This window comes from Vicugna pacos, chromosome 11 (assembly GCF_048564905.1).
Source record: "Vicugna pacos chromosome 11, VicPac4, whole genome shotgun sequence".
NCBI classification, from domain to species: Eukaryota; Metazoa; Chordata; class Mammalia; order Artiodactyla; family Camelidae; genus Vicugna; species Vicugna pacos.
Window position 1 is genome coordinate 10,321,127 of NC_132997.1, and position 17,638 is coordinate 10,338,764.

General features: G+C 46.8%; 1 long non-coding RNA gene across 1 annotated transcript; it reads left to right on the top strand.

The window, feature by feature from the left end:
- Positions 1-1,648: 1,648 nt before the first annotated feature.
- On the top strand, positions 1,649-9,036 carry LOC140699670 (uncharacterized). The gene is made up of 3 exons (XR_012077916.1): positions 1,649-1,796; positions 3,248-3,497; positions 6,665-9,036. It is a non-coding gene; the product is annotated as an uncharacterized lncRNA (long non-coding RNA).
- Positions 9,037-17,638: the final 8,602 nt, after the last annotated feature.

Genomic DNA, 17,638 nt, shown 5'->3' on the forward strand with positions numbered 1-17,638 from the left:
ATGGGGAGAGAGGAGGGGAGATCAGAGCCCAAGGAGAGGAGATGCCCCCCCAGGGCCACACACTGGGAAATGGCTGCTGGCATTCAGCTCTCCTTTTCTCAGACCCATTTCATCCGGGGGGTGTTTCCGAAAGAAACAATGATGGAAGGGCCGTGGAGGACACCTAGACCTCCCAGAATGGACAGCGGGAGCAGAGTCACCATGCTGGCACTGGGCTCTGGAGCCAGACCTGGAGTGGAGACCACAGGTCTTGTGAGAAGTGACTCACAGCGTGTTCAGAGCTGCTTCGGGCTCTGTCCCAGCTGAAGGGTGCAATCCCCAACCTCCAGAAAGAGAGGACAGACCCCCCCACCCGCCAGGTGGTGTTGCCTTTGTTGGGGAACAGTGATCTTTGGTTGTGACATGTTTTACGGCTCTCTCTAAAAACTGCTTTGACTTACGTTTGTATCCCAGTCACCAGTTCCAGGGCAACAGAAAAAGCATACCCTACATCCCTTTGCACTCAGGTCTTCCCCAAAGAGCAAGTATTTGCCCATGAAAATGCCAGCTGCTCTTCTAAGGCCCCCTAAATATCCAGCAATGTGGGTGGTGCACTCTTGGTCAGGGACAGGAGGAGAGGGACCAGCGGTCCTCCGGCAGGCTTGGCCAGGTGTGGCAGCTGCACTGTGGGTGCGTGGTGGGGAGGGCCATGCAGGGAATCCTGTTTGAGGGGCCTCTGTGCACGCCTGCATTATGGTCTGAGGTTTCATACAAAGGGTCCAGGCATCCTAACTGGTCAGATACAGCCCCCATTCTCGGGTTGGAACCACCAGGAGCTCAGTACCTGTAACAGGGAGAGTGCCCAGTGTGGGGAGAGGTAGGTCATGGGACACTCCGGGGGCAGGTCCAGTGGTGCTGGGGAAGGCAGGGGATGCAGTGAAGGGTGGAGGGAGCAGGGTCCCTTGCTTGGGGGTGAGAGTTCTTGGGGAGACCACACAGCATGGCACACACCATCCTCACCCCATATCCCAAATTCCTAGCCCCGCCAACACAGGGGCCGCTCTGCGCCCTCTCACCGTGGCTCTCCTGTGAGACCGCACCCAACCCGGCATCTGGCACCCCTGCCCTACCTCCCCTCTTGGGACAGACAGTGTCTTCTTGGAAACTGCCCAGCAGCGCGAACTCAAGGCCGGCAGCAGGCCTGGCGGATCTGCACTTCAGGTGCCCTATCTGGCCAGCCGTGCGTGTCTGGGCTCAGTCCTCTATCTTGCCCACCGGCAGCCTGGGTCCACATCCGGTGCAAGCGGAGGCCGCGGAGCCCAGGCTGAGCCCCGCACACGGACAGGTGAGAGTGCCCCCGAACCGCTGACCCCTGCACCGCTGCCCCGTTACCCCGCCCACTGGTGGCAGCACCGCCCCAACTTCCGGCCGGCGCCACCTGCAGGTCAGGATGTCGGCGCGGCCACGCCCTCCCCGGCCCCGCCCAGCTGTCCCATAAGCCTCCACCCTCCACCCCGTCCTGGCCGCGCCCTGGCTCCCATTGGCTCCGCAAGTTCTGCCCTCGCACGTCTAGCCTCGGGAGGACGCAGACGCAACCGCTAGAGGAGGGCCCCGCGGCGTTGCCATGGCTACAGGCGCCGAGCTCCGCGCGGGCCGGCGTGCGCTTCTGGGGCGGGCAGCGGGGTCCGAAATTGTACAGCTGCCCGGGACCATGGCGGTGCTTGCTGCTGAGGATGGCGGCTTGCTTTGCCGGGCGACTAGTTTTGGCCTGGTCAGTCGGCGGCCGACATCCTGTCTGGGGCGGCGTCCCATAGACGGTAAACTTAAGGCCGCGCTGTTGGAGGGGCCAGTGGACATGGACTGGGGTGGGATCCGGGTTGGTGTGGCTGCCGGGCAGGGTCTATGGTGCCGGGTAGTGGGTTGGGGCGGGGGGGACAGGGCTGGGGCACAGCCTCGGGCTTTGCTCCCCCTCGGGCTCTGGGGCTGGGACCGCGCGTCCGGGTAGCCCTGCGTGGCCATGGCCTCCCAGAACCCCACGGGAAGGGCAGGTGGAGGACCCGTCTTTTATGAAGAGGGGCCTTACCCGGGTTTTGAAGAGCCCCAGAATCAGATGTTGGAATGGGGTGGTTTATCAGCCTTGTTTATCTGCAGGGAAATTTCAGTTCCATCCAGGTGTTGGTTCCTTCAGTCAGCCTCAGGAGTAAGACACAAGGGTCAGTGCCGATAAGCAGTTACCTAGGGCTTTACTCAAAATAGACTGTGCGGGGTGTAGGGACGGTAGATGGGACCCTCCCTCTTGAAGTTAGCAGTCTTCCAGGATTAGAGGCCCCAGCTGACGATTACATCCTCATATGCAGTAATGGAGGTTGTGAGAAACAGACAGAGAAGGGAGGGGTGTGTCGGCGGTAAATCATTACATAGTCCAGGACACTTGCCTGACTCTTGTGTAGAAGAGTCTCGCCTAGGATAGGGCAGCAGTTATCAAAGTGTATCCAAGGCCCCTGAGGTGCAAGACCATTTTCATAGAAACGCCGGAATGTCACCTGCCTTTTGCACACTCTTGCTATCCTGAGTTCCTGTGGGGTTTTCCAGGGAAAACCTGGCCTGTGATGTCACAAAACAGGGAATGCAGAGGCAGATAGGAGAATTCAGCTCTCACCAGTCCAAAAGATGTTTTCAGAAATTAAAATCACTGCTATTCTTCTCACTAATAATTTTTGTTTTGAAAAATAGACTTATTTTTTGTTTAAGAGTATTAATGGTAACATACAGTTGATTGTTAATATTTTTTTATTTATTTTATTTTATTTTTTTTATTTTAAAAGGGATGATTGTTAATATTTTTAAGTGAATTCATACACTTTTTCTATGTTCTCATTTAACTTCTAACACAGGACCTATTGATAGATTTAACTCACATAAATAGCAGCCTTTTGGGGTTCTCAGTAATTGTTAATAGTGTATAGGGTTCTGTAGACCAAGAATTTTGAGAGTCCCTGGAGAACGGGTGCTCAGGTGCTAGTCAGGTGCTTAGCGGTGTTAGACAGATGCCAAGATGTCTTCCGCAACTGCTCCTGGACTCGAAGTAATTGGCCACATGGTGATGGGTGGGCAGTGCCTCCACTTTATGAACCAGAAGCTGCTGAATGTGTCTGGAGTCTAGGCCATGGGCTGTGCAGGGATTCCTGTTCTATGTGTTATATCTAAGCCGGGATTCCTGTGCAGAGGCCTGGCCCTAAAGACCCACTCTCCTTTGCTCCCTGCCAAGTACCTTCTGTGTGACGTCAACCCTCCAGAGGGCTTCAGCCTCCGTAGGAACATCTGCATCCACATTGCCTTCCTCCTGAAGACCCTGCTAAAGATGGAGCAGTCGGTACTGGTGCTACCCTCTTGGGGCCACCTCTACCGCTGGCAGAGCCCCGACATCAACCAGGTCTGAATTCTCTGGTCTGACTTCTTTGATCTCCCAAGTCTCAACAGAAACGTCCCTGACATTGAGTACGAGCAGTTCATTGCAGGTGAGGTGGTGGTCATTTAACTGGGGCCAGGTGGTCGTTGTTCTGGTTCCGAACTGAACATTGGGCCATCTTACTTTGGGCTTGTCAGTCTGCTTGTTAGTCTGCCCTGTTCATGTTTCCCACACTGCAGGTGAATTTGGTCTTTCCATAGTTTTTCTCAGGAAATCAGTTTGAAGTGTATGAGCTCTATGTCCCCTCACCTCTGAAAACCCTGGTCTCCTGGTGAGATGGAGAGGTGACAAGGAGGCCACTGCCACGGCGGCCTTGTACCAGCAGGACTCTCTCCCTGTGCAGACAGGGCCATTCTTACCTGTAGGAAAGCACAATGTGTGTGTAGCATGGGCCACGTGCTGGAGAAGATATGTAACTGCCCATCCAGTATAATTTGGTCCTGCTCAAGCTGCCCATTTTAAGTTTTGTAAGAGGGAACATTTGAAGATTTTCTTTGAATAAAGGTATTAAGAGCTTATCATTGTTTTCTTTTTAATTGAAATGTGGTTGATTTACAATGTTTTGTTAGTTTCAGATATACAGCTGTTTTGTTAGTTTCAGGTATACAGCATAGTGATTCAGTTGTACATATACATAGTCTATTCTTTTTTAGGTTCTTTTCTATTATAGGTTGCAAGATACTGAATATTGTTCCCTGTGTTCTATGCTGAATCTTTGTTGTTTGTCTGTTTTACATATAGTAATTTGTGTCTGTTAATCCCAAAGTCCTAAGTTTGTTTTATAAGTCTGTGAGTCTGTTTTTGTTTTATAAATAAGTTCATTTGTATCATTTTTTAAAATTCCAAATATAAATGATATCATATGATACTTGTCTTTCTCTGACTTATTTCACTTAGTGTGATAATCTCCAGGTCCATACATGTTGCTGTAAATGGCATTATTTCCTTATTTGTTATGACTGAGTAATATTCTGTTATATCTAAATATCACATCTTTATCCAGTCATCTGTCAGTGGACGTTTAGGTTGCTTCTATGTCTTGGCCACTGTAAACAGTGCTGCTATGAGCATTGGGTTGCAGGTATATTTTGGAATTTAGGTTCCCTCTGGATATATGCCCAGAAGTGGGATTGCTAGATCAAGTGATAATTCTTTTTTTTTTTTTTTTTTTTTTGTCTTTTGAGGAATCTCCATGCTGTTTTCCACAGAGGCTGCACCAAACTACATTCCCACCAACAATGTAGGAGGGTTCCCTTTCCTCCACAGCCTCTCCACCTTTTATGGTTGGTGGACTTTGAATGATGGCCATTCTGACTGGTGTGAGATGATAACTTGTGGTTTTGATTTGCATTTCTCTGATAATTGAGCAATATTGAGCATTTTTTTATATGCCTATTGGCCATTTGTGTATCTTCATTGGAGAAATGCTTGTTTAGTTGTTCTGCCCATTTTTGGATTTGGTTGTTTATTTTTTTCTTATTAAGTTGTATGAACTATTTATAAAGTCTAGAAATTAAGCCATGGTCAGTCTCATCTTTTGCAAATATTTTCTCCCATTCCATAGGTTGTCTTTTTGTTTTGCTTAAGGTTTCTATTGCTGTGCAAAAGTTTATAAGTTTAATTAGGTCTTATTTGTTTATTTTGGCTTTTAATCCTGTCGCTTGGGTTGCTTAGATTGCCCTAGGAAAACATTGCTGAGATGTATGTCAAATAATGTTTTGCCTATGTTTTCTTGTGAGAAGTTTATAGTGTCTTGTCTAATGTTTAAGTCTTTAAGCCATTTTGAGTTTGTTTCTTTTTGGTTTTTTTGTGACTGTATTGTATGTTTTTGATTTGTGGTTACCTTATTTTTCAACTATATCAACCCATTACTATATCTATTTCCTTTAGACTGATAATCACATAGGCTCCAACACATCCTAAGAATAATGAAGAAAAAAAAGAAAGAAAAATAATCTATATTTTCTTGCTTCCCTCTCCCATTCCCACCTTTTTTTATTTTCATGTCCTTTTTCTTTTTTATATCTTCATGTTTATTCTCTTGTAAATTGTTATTGCATTTCCAACTATGGTTTTTCTACAGGTTTTCCTCTTGAAAACCTGTAGAAAACTTATAGATAAGCAGGATCTATAGCATCCTGCTTCCTTTCTGTTTAGAACCTTTTAATGTCTCTGTTAGGTTCAATATTGCTGAGTTATCTCCCCTCCCCCTCTCCCACACGCGCCTCTGAATCCTCAGTCCAGGGAAGCCAAACCATTCTAGCCTTTATCGGTTCTGGGAAAGCAATCTTCAGAGTGGGAAAAAAAATTGAAAAATCATATTCTGTGAGTTGCTTTCTACCCTTGCCCAGAGATAAGAAACATCTGAAGGTGGAGGAAAAAAGTTGGAGGTGGGGAACACAAAGTCTTTTCTCCTTTTGCTACTGAAGAAATGATTGCTTTTGTAATTAATGATGATGCCCTTTAAATTGGTGACATCGAGATTCTACAGCTTCAGCTCCTGTGAATAAGCAGCTGGGAGAAAGCTCTCCAGGGCCCCTGCAGTGGGAAATGCAGCCCCTCTGAGCACCTGTTGTTCTGTATTCTTCCTACCTCCACACAGGTTCTCTAGGCACCTTGGAGGATGATGCAGTTACCCGAGGTGGAAGACAGGGAGACCCCTGCTAGGTGGTGAGCCACAGGAGCCCTCACTTGAAGGACAAAGTGAAGAGTAGTGGGGTGGGCATAGGAACAGAGGATGGTTGAGACCCAGGATGGTGTCCTGGACTCCAGCAGGCGAGGCTGGTGGGGCAGATGGGGCCCTGGGGCAAGGGCAGGACTTGAGGGATCTGAAGCAAAGATATGAACCAAGGGACTGGATTCGTGTGGGATACGGTGCCCCCTGGAGGCCACGGGGCAGCAAAGCGAGACCAGGGGGAGCAGACACTTTCCCAAAGCTGGGTTGACAGGTCAAAACCAAGTCACTGGGGACTGAGAGGCACTGAGTTATTTTTAACTTTTTGTCCCTCTTTCTGGAAAAGAAACTGCTGCCTGTTGAATAGCCTGTGTCATTAGTGAGAATTAAAGAAATGAAGCAAGATTGCCTCAAAAGTCGTCCATTGTGTAGTTGTTAATAAAGGTCAAATGCAAAGTTGAATAGATGAAATGAAACATTCATCAGAGGATTTTAAAATTCTTTAAAATGAAAATTCTTGCTGCCTTTGTTCTTCATTTCAGGGTTCACTTGGTGATAATAATAGCAACCAAAGCAACAGCAAACCCTTACAGATCTCTGTCCTGCTGTTCCAGGAACACTGTGTTGGCACCACACAGGTTTCACTTTACAGGTAAGGACATTCATTAATCACATGGCTAGTAAATGGCAGAGCTGGGACTTGAACCCAAGCTGTCTGGCCCCAGAGCCCCCTCTCAGCCCCTTCACTGCAGCTCATCACTTGGCATGCCTGACACAGAACAACATTTAAGAGCAGCGTGACTTTGGCCAAGGCTGCTTCACCACTTGGTCTCTGTTTCCTCATCTGTAAAATGGGGGTGTGGACAGTGAACTCTGTGACCTCAGTGGTCACTTCCTGCAGCTCTAATATTCTACTGCTTTGATTTAGTTTAGTATCTGAGCCCCTGCATGACCCACGCATGGGCTGATGCTTTGCTAGGTCCTGGGTTATGGAGAAAGGTAAGATCCGCCTGCTTCTCCAAGGAGCCTGTGTCCCTCCATGGGAAACAGCTGCGAGGCCCAGGCTCCCTCGCTGGCAGTTGGGGGCTGGGCAGGAAAGTCTGATAGGAGAGGATGGAGGCAGATACCCTCCGGGAACAGTGGTGGCCACACAGCTCTCAGGAGTGGAAGCCTCTGTCCATACTGCTGATCGGGGATTCCTCACGAGGCCAGTAGCCCCCCAACCTAAGCCCTCAGGACAAAGATCCAGCCACCCCTGCAGTTTCACCATAGAGCCAGTCCATCCTCATCACTGTGCCCATGTGCTCCTTTGTCCTGGGGCCTCTCTTCCCCCTACACCCAGAAGACTTTTCTCCCTCTCTTCTCTGAGTGTCCCCTCACTTCACCCATGGTCCCTGCTTCCTGGGAAACCATCTCTGGAGTTGACGCTTTGCCCCCTCACACCCCCCGTTTGATCATGAGCCTGGGTTGACCTCCTTGTGCTCAATTTCCACCTTCAGATCATTGCTCCTCCTCTCTTGGGAGCACCTGGAAAACCCAGATCCTTTCCTAGCAGTGCCTGTCACCCTGGCCTCCCTGCTCATCTGCCTCAGTCAGGAGCACCTGGACCACCAGCTCTGTATTTCCTCACCTCCTACCATCAAGTCATCAAAGTTGATTCTCCCTCCATCACCCAGTATGGTCATTTTAGGGTCTTCTTCTCCATCAGCCTGAGCCAGCCAACCCCCATTATCCTACCTCCAGGCTCATACCCGGGTGCGTCTCCACCCCAGGTCCAGCCTCTCTCCTTTAAGTGCCCACCTCTAGCCATCCAGCTTCTTCTCCACCAGCCTCCCTGACCCTCTTTCACCCTCACTGGGTCATCAAGTGCTGCCTCCTCTGCTTTCCTGCCTGTCCACGTTCCTCTTACTTCCACTTCCCCACCTTCCAGCTCTGCATCCACAGTCAGCACTCTCTTTATGACAAACAAAACTCCCTTGACCCTTGATCTTTTCAGTTCCTCACAGGACGACTTCCATCTCGGTTCACGCAGCGCTATTTGTTCTGAGCCTGCAGGCAGCAGGCTCTCCCAGCACAGATTTCTAAGACTATACATCAATGCCCACCATGTTGCCCCTGCCAGGCAATCCTCCAGGATTTCTCTAGTGAGCACATTTCCCCACTTATCACTCAGTGGTGTCAACATTCTCTGCTCTCTGCACACCTCTAAGCTTCCCTCTGTCTCTTCCCTGACTCCCAGCAGATGGCCTTGCCTCCTGCTTCAGAGAGAATGACATGTTACTGGAAAGGAACTCGCTCACCTGCAGCAAATCTGCTCACCTCACCTTTTACCTGTCCCTCTCCCACCTGGACTCTAGCTGTAGTTGTTCTTAATTTAGTGAGTTTACTTGACATATATATACACAGTTAAAAGCATAGCACACTATAGGCTACCTCCTAGGGCTTACTTTTTCAATTTAACATAGAGTGTATGATTCATCCATTTCATTGCACATACCTGCAGTTCATTTGTTTTAACTGATTTTAAATGTTGTGTGTGTGAAAATAACACAAGAGAAGGGTAAGCCAGGATTCAGGATGCTGGTTACTTCCTGTTAGAAGAGGCCAAGAGCAGGATAGGGAAAGAGGACACAGTATGTCACTGTCAATAGTCCTGTTCCGATGCTGGGTGGTACTTTCACAACTGTTTCTTGTAATATTAATTTTAACACATAAATGCCGCTGACAGGCACCTATGATGAGAATGTGTCATGAACCAAGACATACAATGGGTAATATTACATCATTATTATTATGTAATCTTGTTATACAATATATTAATCGTTATCTTACATTATATGTTATGTGTTATATATTATATAGATGCATGAATTATGTATTATGTATATAAAAACCTACATATGTATTATATACTGTCTGCTAATACATAAACAAAACATAATATGCTAGTATATCTACTATTCTGTATTATTTAATAAATAATAACATACTATATCCTGTTATATGACATGGCACATAATCTTTAATAAAATAAGAAATCTCTCACTATATATAATGGTAATTAATAAAATTAAATAAAAACGCCTGCAGCTTTTAACGCTGACACCGCTCTAGCTGTGATTGTCTTTTCTCTTCCCTTTCATGGCCGAGATCCTCACAGTGCTATCCATTCCCTCTTTCATCTCTTTATCTTGAACATACCTCCTCCTCCCATCCCATACTGGTTTCTGCCCCGTGGTCCCTCTAGTCACCAGCGGCCTCTGGGGCACTGATTTGCGGGCACTGTCTCAGGCCCCAGCTCACCTGCCTGTCCGCCACCTCTGCCACCGCTGGTGGGGGCGGGACAGGGGGCAGAGTGCACCTCTTGTCCTGGAAGAGAACACAGCACAGACTCAGTGACCAGCAGCATGTGTGGCCGGGACCTGCAGGAATGAGGGGAGAGCCAGGCTGTCTGCATCCAGACCGGGGGCACTTGGGGTGTGAAGAAGCCCAGTCCTCACTGCCCCTGAAGTAAGGAAAACACCCTCAGGTGAGTTAAAGTGCTTATGACCTAGGGCTGTTGGCTGGAAAGGACAAACGGGCCCCTAAGGGGAGGGTAGTTGATGTTCCAGGCCCCACCAAGGCCCTAAGGGCTGGCGGGGAACCAGGTTGGACGCTCCACTGGACCCAGTGCCCCCTCGGGGGTGGAGCCTTCGGGAACAAGCAGAAAGCCCTCGGTCTCTGGGGGGAATGGGGCAGTGTGGGAGCATCCCTGCAGCGAGTCAAGTGATGTCAGGGCCTGTGGGATTCGTTTGTATGGCCACATCGAGCCTCAGCAGAAGCCACAGCAGGAGTGAATTCCTGTCTCTCCAGCTGTCATCCTCGTGCCTGAGTGCCAGGCTTCAGACCCAATCCCCTGGGGCGCTAGGACAGTTATAGACAGAGGCGGCTCAGGGAGGCCTCAAGAGAGTGGTACTGGCCTTCCTGCCAACACGATTTCACGAAGATTGAGCAATCCTTAGATGGGAAGAAAATAAGAACCATGATCACATCTGGACCCCAAGCTTAGACGTGGTGCATGGGTGATATTTATTGACAATCCAGCGAGGTTCTGGCCAGAGCTAGAGGCCAGGGCAGCAAGCCGGGAGTGACACTGAGGAGCATCATTGTGCAGAGGCTGGACTGGGGACATGCAGGCTCCTTCCTGGAGGAGCCTCAGTGTTTGGGAGGTGGCTAACAATCCTCCTTCATGTCACCAGCAAGTGATGCCACCTGCAGAAAATCAGCTGTAATCCTGAGCCCGGTCAGCCCTTGGTGATGTGATAAAGGCTCCTACAAGAGGAGGCGCCAGACGGACAGTGAACCAACCAACAGGCTGATGAGATTCCCACCTGTGTTTATCGTGCTTTCATAGCCAAGAATGAGGAGAGAGTTGAATGGCTCATCATGAAGATTTTAACAACTTGAGAGGGTTCCGTGTCTCACTGCATTTAAGTGTCACCTAGAGGAATTCAGGCGGTGTCTAGACCCAGGGGAGGCTAACGGCCTTTCGGTTCCTCATCAACCTGGCAAGCCCACCAGCCCTCTATGGCCAGACCTTGGCAAGTGCCTTCCCTTGTTATAACAAAATCCTTCCCACCCACGCCTGTAGTGAGCTTTTGTTTTTTTAATTAATGGGAATGAAGATACCTCACAGCCTCCTCAGACCTTTCCTTAGAGCTTCTGCCCTTAGACCCCGGCAATGGTGCCCACTGCCCTGGGTCCTGCACTGCAGTGGGTCCCCCTGGCCCTGACACTTCCTCTGGCCATGCCATCCATGGGGTGATGTCAGCAGGGCCAAGGGGACATGGTCATTGGCTCCATGCCATGCTCTGGAAACCCAAGACCCTGAATGACCGGTCTCAGCAGCCCCTGACCCATTTCTATTGTCTGCACTGGCTCTCCCCAGAGTTCAGATTCCCAGGACTCACAGAGAGGCCAAAGGGCAGCTGTTTGCATTGAGGTTATAGGCAGAGCCCGGACGTGAAATCTGCGTGTCCCCCTGTGCACATCCATGGCCCCTTATGGCAAGAGATGGACCCAGCATTGGGAAGTAAAGGATCAGGCTAGTGATCAGAGTCTGGGAATCAGCTCTCCCCACACACTCACTTTCTTTTCAGGACTCCCCTGTGTCTGGGAATTCTAATTTTGAACCTGGCCTTCCCCCTTATAATGAATGTATATTTGTAAAGGCAGGACTTTAGAACCTACTGCACTTAAAATGTTTAGATATATAGGATGTGAGCTCTCAGGTATGCTCTGGAACTGCACTTCCAAAGGTCCAGAGCATTTATGTTGGCTCTACTGAGACTGTAAGTGGCAAAGACCATCTCCAGAGAGGAGGGTCTCCTGCTTCACGCTCCGAAGTCAGGATCTTCTGAACGGATAAAACAATGGACACTGAGACCCTCAATTGTAAATTGATTTAGAATAACGCCAAAGGTGTGTATGACGTGTGTGTGCACAAGCACGCACCTGGGGAATTGTGTGGTACATGACTGTGACTCTGTGTGTGTGTGTGTGTGTGTGTGTGTGTGTGCACGCACGTACCTGGGGATGTATGTGGTTGTGTGTATGTTATGTGTGTGTGCGCCTGAGAACGTGTGTGGTTGTGTGTATGGTATGTGTGTGTGTGGTACATGAGTCCATGTGTGTGTGCGTGTGGGGATGTATGTGGAGCAGAGTCAGTGTGTCTGCACGTGTATTTGTGTGTATATGCATGCATTAGTTTTAATAGTAGAATCTGTCCTTTAGAATTCTGAAGTAAAAATTGTATGATGTCTTTCACTGTATAATTCAAAATTAAAATAATCTTCAATCACCAGAAATTTATTCCCCCCTAGATTCTGATTTATTTTTTCCATATTGATTATGTCTTCATTTTACTGATGAGGAAACTGTAGCTTAGAGATGTTAACTGACTCAACCAAGGGCATGGAGCTCACGAGGCCAGGGTCAGGACACAGTCCAAGCCATGCTGCTCCAGAGGCCTGGAGCCTTGCACATGATCACACGTGGCCTCTTGGCAGGGGAATAGATTCTGATGGGCTGTGGCCAGCGTACAGGCTGCCCAAGCCCGGGACTCGGGAAGCCGGGAAGACAGTACCAGACAGCAGACAAGAGTGAAGGGCTACTCAGACATCAGATAGTTTCCTAGGTCTTGGATGAGTAAGGAGGCTTACTGCTCATCCTTGATCCCTTTGCTGGTGGCTAAAATGGACCAAGGCCCATGAAAGCACTTCTGGGAGCTGCCTGCCAAAACCTGGGAAAGGACTGCTCAGGACTGGCTCTGCAGTAGAAGCAGAGAAAGGAAATGTCACCTCCTGGTGGACATCCTTGGTGATAGCATTAGGAGGCCTAGCAGCCTTGGTATGGGGGTGGCAGGACAAAGTCCTAGTGGATGATCGTTTTCATGTGTCTTAAAAATCATTGCTTCATATATTGTATCCATTTTGTGGTTTATTTTAGGATGGTAAATATGGTCTGTGTTACTCCATATTAGCTGGATTAATTCTTTTATTGTTAATTTTCTCTTCAATGATTAGGACACTATATTGCCTTTTAATGAAAATTCTCTCTAAATTTTTATATATCATCTCTAAGTTCATAACTTTATATGTAATTGGACCAGTATTTCTATAACAGTCTCAAAAATGAAATACTCTATTAGATCCTGTTCGTCAATAATGATAAATTTAGCATATTTTACCTCTCTGCTGTTCCAGATTGTGTGTGTGTGTCCTCCAGTCACTACTTTTTAGACAGTTACTTTAAGTTTGTTACATTAACAATGAAAATATAGATATAAACTTCTTGGATTTCATTGCTCATTGCCACTATTTAATCCCATGTCTTTCCCACTTTTGAGTTATTTAATTATTGGGATTTTCAAATCAACTGGACACATGATTGGCTAAGTTTTTTTGAGCAGTGGACTTGGAACCCTTTCATGTCTATATGTAGCTTTATGTTCTCCTCCTCAACATCTCTCAGCGTGTTGTTGATGGCCCAAGCCTTGTTTTAAAATATGGCATTGTTTTTCATCACCACAAAAAAAAAGTTTTCTTGACTTAAAGTGCTGTCTTTTTATGAGTGGCTAGACTTGTCTGGTGAATAAAGATTTCCTTAACCTTCCTCCTTCTTTTCGCCATAACTCAGATTCATTGATATGCATGTTTTTACCATTTCTCAGATGGGCTTCAGCTTTGACTTCCACTTTAAACCATCATTCCACTTTTTTTCTCCATGCTTATTCCTGAAAAAGTGAGCTCTTTATTGGATTAAAGGTACTTTCCGTCACAGATGTGTGGCTCCCTGTCCAAAAGTCCAAAGGAAGAGAAAAGGAAAGATTCCTGTTTCTGGTGGTTACATTTGTCAGCTTAGAGATCTAGTTATCCGTGTGGCTGTGGTGGAATCTGCAATATCTTGACTCAGTGTTTCCTTTTTCTGGCTTACTAGGGGAGCCGCTTTAGCTGGGATCACGGCTCTGTGGCCGTTGTCAGGATCCTGGGGCTGAGGCAGCCCCTCTCCCCCCTTGTTATTTTGATCTTGCAAACTGGGTCCCAGCTATGTGAACCCTGCATCTGGTGGCCAGGATTGCCCCCCACGTGACGTGTCCCCAGTTCCTTGGTGTCCCTCACTGCTATCAGCTATTCAGTAAGGGTACAAGCTGGCTTCCACTGTGGTCCTTCCTCTTTCTCTCCAGGCAGGCCCTCTCCCTCTACTTTGCCCTAAACCTTCTCTCCTGTGCTACATACGCTGAAGGAATTCCTCAGCATTTCCAGCAGGTAGATGGTGCACTTCTATGTTTGGACCCTTCAGTGCTTGCAGTGGAAATTTAGGAGGTGGAAAGGAAGAGCTTGGGGTTTCTCCATATCTAGGGCTCCCTACCCAGCAGATTCAACTAACTGTGGATTGAAAATATTCGGGAAAAAACAAAGTTTCAAAAAGCAACACTTGAATTTACCATACACTGGCAACTACTTACATAACATTCATGTTGTATTAGATACCATGAGTAATCTAGAGATGATTTAAAGTACAGAGGAGGACATAGTGAAAGAGAATGTGACAACAAATATACGTGTATATTCATGTATAACTGAAAAATTGGGCTCTAAGCTGGAATTTGACGCAACTTTGTAAAATGACTATAACTCAATTAAAAAAAAGATTGTATATATATATAGAAAATGTACATGGGAGGGTGCACATAAGTTCCATGCAAGTCCTATGCCATTTTCTACAAAAGGAATCAGCATCCATGGATGTTGTTGTCTGGGGAGAGTCCTGGAACCAGTGCCCCATGGTTACTAAGGGGTGACTGGAAGTCCAGGCTCCTTATCCCAGCCTGTCTTGTCCACATGTAGTCTGAATGCTGCCTGTACCACACTCTCCTGGTCACTCTCCTCCAGTCCTGCCAAACTGCCCTCAGATTCTTGAACAGGCCACAATCACTGCACTTCATGTGTGGCCCCTAGAAATAACCGTTACTTTCTGAGCATGGCTGTGCTTTAATAAAACGGGCTGCATTGTCACTAGAGAAGACAATGTGGAGGCTCCTTTAAAAACTGAAAGTGGACTTAACTCATGATCCAGCCTTCCCACTCCCATGCATATATCAGGAGAAAACTCTAATTCAAAAAGTCACATGCACCTCAATGCTCATAGCAGCACTATTTATAATAGACAGGACATGGCAACAACCCAAATGTCCATCAACAGGTGACTGGATAAAGAAGTAGTAGTATATTTATACAAAGGAATACTACTCAGCCATTAAAGAGAACAAAATAATGCCATTTGCAGCAACATGGATGGATGTAAAGATAGTCATTCTAATTGAAGTAAGCCAGAAAGAGAGAAAAATGCCATATGATATCACTTATATGTGGAATCTAAAAAAAGACACAAATGAACTTAACTACAAAAGAGTAACAGACTTAAAGACATAGAGAAACAAACTTACGGTTACTGGGGAGAGAAGGGGATGGGAAGGGATAAATATGGGAATTTGAAAAGTTCCCCTCTTGGGGAGTGATGGAAACGTTAGCTATCTTGATTGTGGTGATGGCTTTCTGGGTGTAGACATCTATCAATTTCATCAAATAGAACATGTGAAATATGTGTAATTTCCTGTACAGGAATCATACCACAATAAAGGTGCCTGTAAAAAAAAAAGGATTGGCGGCATTGTGTCCTACGTTTTCATGTGTCTTTAGTGAGTGGATCTTCAAGTTTCTGGTCTGCCATATTTTCTGAACCAGAAGTGCCCTCCTTCCCTTTTCTTTGAAAAACTGTCAGTGGGTGGCATTTATTCCCCTGGTTTCAACTTCTCTCTGTCCACTGATTAACTGTCAAATCTTTTCCAGCAAGGACATCTCATTTCAGTCCCAGAAATATACTTGTAATTGACAAGTAGACATTCCCACTTGATTAGCCCATAAAAATCTCAAGCTCTGTATGTTTGAATTTACACTTGCTCAGAACTAGGTTTACTTCTTCAAACAATGGCATCACTATCCCATCAATTTTCCATGCCATACATCTGGGGGTTCTCCTTTACTTTTCCACTCCCTCATCCCCCATCAGTATTACAATTTTATTGCTTAATGTCCCCCAACTAAGTCCCTGTTGCTCACTCCCCACTGCATTAATTCACATCCCTTGCTAGTCTCCCAGTGTTGTTCTTTAGAGTGAACAATCCACTTTTCTCACTTTTAATGACTAATCTGTGTCACTCTGCTCTTTAAAACCCCAAAGAATTCCCCGCTGCGTATGTGAGGAAGTCCACGCTCCCTGATTTAAAGTTACATCTTCTCATCACCTAGTTGCTGCTTTTTTTCAGCCTCAGCTTCCGTTACTTCCTCACAGCCTGTAGACTCACTGACCTTCCTTCCCTAAGTGCAAAGTCCTCTTAGACACGACCAGACCTCTACACTAGACACGCAAGCTGCCGAGATTCCCGTCCCCACCACGCACTCTCTTGGTCTAGAGATTTGCTGGCATCCTTCAGATGTCAGTGCAGAAAGCATTTCTTCTCTGACACCTTCCCTACCTTCTGGAACCCTGCCTCAGGCAGTGCAAGAGACCCTCTGAACATACCGTATACATGATGCCAAGTGACTCTTACCACATTGTTTTGAAAACCTATTTAAATTTGTCTCTTCCACGACACACTGTGATCTCCTTGAGGGATGGGGGGTTGTGTGGTATTTTTCTAGACAGCTAATGTCTGGCACAGACCCTGGGCCATCGGAAACAGTCTGCTGACTCATCAAGAAGAATTGTCGTCTTTGCGATGTAAGAAAGACTACATGATCTCTGATCTTACACCATCCGTCAAGGGTCAAAATAATTTCACATAGAACTACACAGGCAAAATATGTGTGTTCTTTTCCTCTTTGTGAGCCCGAGATCATAGGCATCCTGGAACGTATGTGTCACTCTAAGCTGTCTGTCCCCTAGGCTGTCACAACAAGCTGCAACATATTTTTTAGAAGTTGTAGGGATACGTGTACATCACCCCGTCTTCGAGCAAAAGGCGCTTCAGCCTGACCCAGTTTAATATCCATATAAAAATCAGAAATCTTCCAAACTGAAGCTTGAAGAAACATTTCCTGTCTCTCCTTCCAGTCTGTCTGCCATCTGCATCCCACATCCCCACTGCTCACCTGCGTCAGAACACCTTCCATCTAGAAACATTTTCGGTGGGACACTTGGATGAGAACTAATTACAGCAGTCATGAAAATGTTCCCATGAACATAGGCTCTGCACAAGGATGCTTTGACCGGAGGCCTCAGCTGTGGCCTGCAGGGTCTGTTCACGTGTTCTGCCTGGCTTCCCTGAAGACGTTCTGCAGAAAATCAAGCCTGCAGTTAAAGTCATAGAAGGCCCAAGAAATCCAGAAAAATGGAGTGAGATTCATCTCCTTGGGAATATTTGTGAAAACCATCCAGTAATAGGAAGAAGAGATTTAAGAAGTTCATTTCAGAACAGATGATGTCCAACTGCAGGTGGGTCAGTTTTGTCATTGTTGCTTGCTAGCTGGCTTTCTGCTGCTTCTAACATGCCTCTGTTTAGCAAAGTGGCCTGAGTCGGCCCTCAGAGCTGAAAGGTGAGCTGGGCCTGGTGGCAGCCAATCTCCTCTGCTGTGTAGTACCCCGCTAAGAAGGAAGGGATGGCCCAGGGCCTCCTCTGACTCTCTCTCCCTCCGTTGTAAACTCTCTGAAGGGAAAATGGAGTAAAAAAAGTCTTAATTCAGTATGGTATTGTCAAAGTATACAAATAATTGTCTTTGGATGGGAAGGTATAGTTCAAGGGGTAGAGTACGTGCTGGGTTCAATTCCCAGTATCTCAATGTGAAAAAATAATAAGAAAAATTCTTTTTTAAAAAGAGAAACAGAACAAAGAGGAAAAGAAATATCAAACAACCCAAGTTTAAAAAGAAAAAATGTTATTTAAAAATAGTAATCAGCTCGGTCTTTTGCTAGATTAG